We start from the raw sequence: 6,531 nt of genomic DNA, 5'->3' as shown, positions 1-6,531 counted from the left end.
TATCATCCAGATAAAGAAACGAACTTGTCGAGGTAATCCATGAATATATAGTTCATCAGACGAGAGAAGGTGGCTGGAGCATTGGTTAAACCGAAAAACATGACGGTGTACTCGTATGAACCATAGCGAGTCACGAAGGCGGTCTTTGGGATATCCTCTTCTCGAACACGGATCTGGTGGTAGCCCAACCTCAAGTCGAGCTTAGAGAACACTGACGAACCCGCCAGTTGATCATACGGATCATTGATCCGAGGAAGAGGGTATTTATTCTGAATGGTGGCTTGGTTTATAGGACGGTAGTCTTGAACTAACCGGTTTGTCCCATCCTTCTTCTTGACAAAGAGAGAAGGTGCTCCCCAAGGAGAGCAACTTGGGCGAATAAATCCTTTGCGAAGAGATTTGTCGATTTCCTCCTTAAGCTCAAGGAGTTCATGCGGCGGCATTTTGTAGGGTCGCTTGGCTATAGGAGTGGTGCCTGGTTTCAAGTCGATGATGAATTCGACAGCTCTAGCAGGGGGAATCCCCGGAAGTTCTTCAGGGAAGACGTCGAGGAATTCACGCACGACGGGAATGTTTTCAATGCCCTCGAGTGGTGCAGCGTTCAATGCATTCAATGCATAGAGCCTTGCCTCGGCATTTTGCACCAGATGGGCTTGGTAAGTAACTATCTCATCTGAAGGGTGTAGCAGATGGACGGTCTTAGTGGTGCAAACGATTGAAGCAGTATGCGCTTTTAACCAATTCATTCCCAGAATGAGATCAATGCTACAGGACTTCAGTACGATGGGAGAGACAAGAAATTCCAGTCCTTCAATTTCAACAGTAACATCGCGACTAACCATAGAGGTTTGACATTGGCCCGCAGGGGTGTGTACCACTAGCGGAGTGTTTATCTCTTCGTGATTAATGCCATGCAGGAATGCAAATTCTGCTGAAATGAATGAGTGGGATGCTCCTGTATCAAATAAAACGGATGCTGGTACTGAATTTACGAGGAGTGTACCCATCACAGTAGCAGGCTGGTCTTGAGCTTCGCTGAGATCAATGTGGTTGGCATGAGCACGACCATGAGACTTAGCATTGTTGTTGCGGGGCTGGTTGTTACCACGGCCAGCTGCTGGAAGGGCTAGTTGATTCTGATTCTGATAGCAGTTCCTGGCAAAGTGACCCGGTTGACCACACTTGAAGCACAGACCATTATCGGGAGTGGGAACAGGAGCCCCAGGTGGGGGAGCTAGTAGCTTTGACTGCTTAGATGGTGGAGGAGGCAGACGCGGTGCAGCATAAGATTTCCTGGGAGCAGATGCATTTGGACGATACATGCTGTTTGGGATCCATATCTTACGCTTCTGTGAGGGCGAGCCCGAAGATGAGCCCGTGTCACGGTTGCGCCTCTGAGAGCTCTGGTATTCCTGCAGACCAGTCTCGACATTGATGGCCTTATTCACCAAGGTGGCGAAATCGGCAAAGTCATGCACTAGAAGTGCGAGCTTGATGTCAGCTTGAAGGCCATCACGGAACTTCTCCTGTCTGCGTGCATCAGTTGCAATGTCTTCTTCAGCATAGCGGGACAAGTCCAGAAACTCCCGCTGATAAGCTTCGACAGTTTTGTTGCCTTGGGTGAGGTTGCGGAACTCACGCTTCTTCCGGTCCATGACTCCCTGATGAATGAAGCGGGCACGGAAAGCAGCTTGGAAGTCTGGCCAGGTGATGATTGTTCCAGCTGGCAGAGTACGCCTGTGGCTGTCCCACCATTGAGCTGCGGGTCCCTTCAAGAAGAAGGAAGCAAAATTGACATAGCTGGTAGGGGCTACATCAGCAGACTCCATCTCATAGGTGATGTCACGGAGCCAGTCATCAGCATCCAGAGGCTGAGTTGAGCTGCGGTAGATGGTTGGGTTGAGGCGTATGAAATCTTGAAGAGTCACTTGGGCTGGCTGCTGGTTCATATTGGGGCGAGGAAACTGAGCCATCATATTTTCCATGAATTGGCGGTTCAGTTCGAACTGTTGGATCATACCAGCCATGTACTCAGGTGGTGGTGGGGCATCGCCACCGCGACCACGACCACCTGGTCTAACCATCCTGCTAATATATAACAGGGGTAGTTCAGCATTGAGAAAATTTGCAATGACAAGAATCATTCATGATGAAACATGCATAATTGAAAGGAGCACGATAGCTACTGCATAGTAGTCGGCATAACTTACAAAAGGGGTCATGCATAGAGTTCAGTACATAGAGTTCAGTACATGGACTAAAACATCATAGGCGGCACACAGGCTCGCGACGACTGAAACTAATACTACCATCAAGCCTACATCAGTCCCAAGAGGTACTGTGGAGGTAATCGTAGCCCGACAACTGGTAGTGAGGCAACGGATAGTCCTCCACGTCAGTAGACTGGGGGCCTCGGATACTCAAGTGTAGAGCCCGGTGCTCAGGTGGCAGAAAAGGTCCAAGTGCGGGAGAGTAGCCTCCCACCTCTGGCCAACCAACACCGTGGGGCATCACGGTCCTGGCTGGGTAGATCGCAGTACGCGGTACCTGTCCAGACCGGACAAAGGGGTGCAGCAGCGTCAGAGCACGGTAAAGGTGCTGACGGGTGGTGTACATCTCGTGGCGAAGAGCTCGGTTAGCTCGATCCAGCCCATCAGCATGCAGAACCAGGTGCTGATGGTAGAAGGGCTCCCGGGTGACAGTGGAGTAGGCAGCAGTATAGTATCCCTCCGCACCAACATCAGAGGCGATAGCAATGTGCCTGAAAGGGGAGGTGTCCAACTCCCGATACTCTCCACGAAGACGTGTCAGAGCAGCATAGGCTGCATCGTGGACAGCCATATCGATGGTCACACCAACACCATGTGCGGTGTGCAGCACAGTAGTGGAGTCGTACTCCCGAGAGTAGAGGTGGACGATGGCACGGTACTGCTCCTGGTTAAAGTCCTGGTACTCCTCGTAGACGGTGTACTCAGGGTGCCAGCGATAACCCAGATAGGTCATCATCTCAGCTAGCACCGCAGGTGATCCCGAGGCACCAACGGCCATCGTGTGGCGAACAACCTGCCTCGTGGGTTCCATCTGAAAGCAAAGACGTTTCAAAGGAGTCAAATGACAGTGTGTGAATTGATCAAAATACTATTCTGAGAAACAACTATGGCTTATCCAACTTTGGGGTGAATGTGGTCACGGGATCCTAGTGTTAGAGTTAGTAAATTCGTTTAACCCGAGTAGAAGAGAGTTCAGAGTCCCAGAGTAAAGGTCGAGGAGTAAAAGATACTAGTACCACCCAATGGCGACGTGGGCCCGTAAGCCGCACAGCCATGTTAGTAAAAGTTTGCAATGTCTAGACTCGACTTCGGCCAAGGAGTGTGGAAGGGGGTTTCCTACAGGCAGTCGGCTCTGATACCAACTTGTGACGCCCCCGATTTGATCGTACACTAATCATGCACGCAATGTGTACGACCAAGATCAGGGACTCACGGGAAGATATCACAACACAACTCTAAAACATAAGTAAGTCATACAAGCATCATAATACAAGCCAGGGGCCTCGAGGGCTCGAATACAAGTGCTCGATCATAGACGAGTCAGCGGAAGCAACAATATCTGAGTACAGACATAAGTTAAACAAGTTTAGCCTTAAGAAGGCTAGCACAAAAGTAGCAACGATCGCAGAGGCAAGGCCTCCTGCCTGGGACCTCCTAACTACTCCTGGTCGTCGTCAGCGGCCTGCACGTAGTAGTAGGCACCTCCAGTGCCGTAGGTGTCGTCATCGACGGTGGCGTCTGGCTCCTGAACTCCGACATCTGATTGCGACAATCCGGTATAGAAAGGGGAAAAGAGGGAGAAAAGCAACCGTGAGTACTCATCCAAAGTACTCGCAAGCAAGGAGCTACACTACATATGCATGGGTATATGTGTAAAGAGGCATATCAGTGGACTGAACTGCAGAATGCCGGAATAAGAGGGGGATAGCTAGTCCTGTCGAAGACTACGCTTCTGGACATCTCCATCTTGCAGCATGTAGAAGAGAGTAGATTGAAGTCCTCCAAGTAGCATCGCATAGCATAATCCTACCCGGCAATCCCCTCCTCGTCGCCCTGTTAGAGAGCGATCACCGGGTTGTATCTGGCACTTGGAAGGGTGTATTTTATTCAGTATCCAGTTCTAGTTGTCATAAGCTCAAGGTACAACTCCGGGTCGTCCTTTTACCGAGGGACACGGCTATTCGAATAGATAAACTTCCCTGCAGGGGTGCACCACATAACCCAACACGCTCGATCCCAATTGGCCGGACACACTTTTCTGGGTCATGCCCGGCCTCGTAAGATCAACACGTCGCAGCCTCACCTAGGCTCAACAGAGAGGTCAGCACGCCGGTCTAAACCTATGCGCGCAGGGGTCTGGGCCCATCGCCCTATGCACACCTGCATGTTGCGAACGCGGCCGCGAGCAGACCTAGCAACCCACACGATCACGGCGGTTACGTCAAAGCGGTCCAACACGGCGCGCGCCACTCAGTCGCTGACGTCAAAAGAGCTTCGGCTGATACCACGACGTCGGGATACCCATAACTACTCCCACGTAGATGGTTAGTGCGTATAGACCAAATGGCCAGACTCAGATCAAATACCAAGATCTCGTTAAGCGTGTTAAGTATCCGCGAACGCCGACCAGGGCCAGGCCCACCTCTTACCTAGGCGGTCTCAACCTGCCCTGTCGCTCCGCCACAAAGATCCACTTGCGGGTACTCCTACGAGCCGACCCGACTTTAGTCATCACATGTGTCATGTATATAGTATATAAGTATGTACCCGCGATCACCGCCCAGGTGATCACGGCCCGATAGTGTAGCACAGCAGACGGACAAGAATGTAGGGCCACTGATAGAAATCTAGCATCCTATACTAAGCATGTAGGATTGCAGGTAAAGGTATCAACAGTAGTAGCAAGGATAGGCTATGCATCAGAATAGGATATCGAAAAGCAGTAACATGCTACACTACTCTAATGCAAGCAGTATAGAGGAGAGTAGGCGATATCTGGTGATCAAGGGGGGGGGCTTGCCTGGTTGCTCTGGCAAGTAGGAGGGGTCGTCGACTCCGTAGTCGAACTGGGCAGCAGCAGTGTCGGTCTCGTAGTCTACCGGAGAGAAGAGGGGGAAGAAACAGTAAATACAATGCAAACATAAGCATGACGATGCGTGACATGACAGTGAGCGGTGCTAGGGGTGTCCTAACGCGACAGTAGGTGGTACCGGTGAAGGGGGGAACATCCGGGAGGTATTCCCGATGTTTCACGTTTTCGGACAGACGGACCGGAGGGGGAAAGTTGCTAGTTCGATAGGTTAGGGAGGTGTGGTGGACGAACGGACTGCGTATTCGGATTCGTCTCGTCGTGCTGAGCAACTTTCATATAGAAAACATTTTCATCCGAGTTACGGTTTAAAAGATATGAATTTTCAAAGTTTATTTGAATTTCTGGAATTATTTAATTAACAGAAAAAGGGATATGACGTCAGCATGACGTATGAGTGACGTCAGCGGTCAACAGTCCGGGTTGACTGGTCAAACTGACAAGGGGGACCCACCTGTCATAGACAGTGGGTTAACAGAGGATTAGACTAATTAGTTTTTAGTTAATTAACTACTGGGCCCACCTGTCAGTGAGAGATTAATTAAACTAATTATTTTTATTTATAAAACATTTTCTTTTTCTTTTCTTTTTTTTTAAATTTTGCGGCGGGGCCCGCATGTCAGTGACTGGGCCTGCCCAGTCAGCAGTTGACTGGGTCAACCCAGTCAACTGGGAACCGTGGGGGCCATTGGCAGTGACCCAGGGGGTGGCCCCAGGTGTGCCACGTCGGCGGCCGGCGCCGGAGCAACGCCGGCGACCAGACGCACGGCGGCGCGGCTCGGGAGGGGTACGGGTTTCACGTACAGGGGGTCTCCGGGGGCGTGGCTGGGCGCGTTCGACGCGGCTCGACGTCGCGCGTCCAACGGCGGTGGTCGGAGGGGCTGGAACGGCCGGAGACGAGCGCTACGAACTCGCCGGCGGCGAGGAGCTACGGGTGCCCGACGGAAGCTACGCTAGAGCGCGCGAACGGCCGAACTAACTACCTAGGCGGGTGCGGCTCGGTACGGTCGGGCTAGCGGGCCAACGCCCGTGACCATTTGGTCACCGGAGACACGCCGGCGGCGAGCTCCGCGGCGTGGCGTTCGGGCGCGCGCGGGGAAGCAGCTACGGAGCGCGAGCGAGCTAACGGAGAGGGGGAGGAGGTAGAGGAGCTCACCGCGCGGCGCAAGAAAGGCCCGTGGGTGGCTTAGTAGCAGCAGGTCGTCACCGGGGAAGAAGGGGGTCGCCGGCGTCCGAAGATGAAGGCGAGCTCGGGGAGGCCGATGCAGTGGCTCCGAGCTTCGACGGAGAGGCGGAGGGGGTGTAGTCGAGGGCGGCGACGTCGTACGACACGGCGAGGTGGCGAGTGGGGCACGGTGGCCGCGTGAACGAGGGGAACAGCGGCGAGCGCGT

The sequence above is a fragment of the Triticum aestivum genome, chromosome 6D, assembly GCF_018294505.1.
Source record: "Triticum aestivum cultivar Chinese Spring chromosome 6D, IWGSC CS RefSeq v2.1, whole genome shotgun sequence".
Lineage (NCBI taxonomy): Eukaryota > Viridiplantae > Streptophyta > Magnoliopsida > Poales > Poaceae > Triticum > Triticum aestivum.
Note: the sequence above shows the minus strand (reverse complement) of the source record.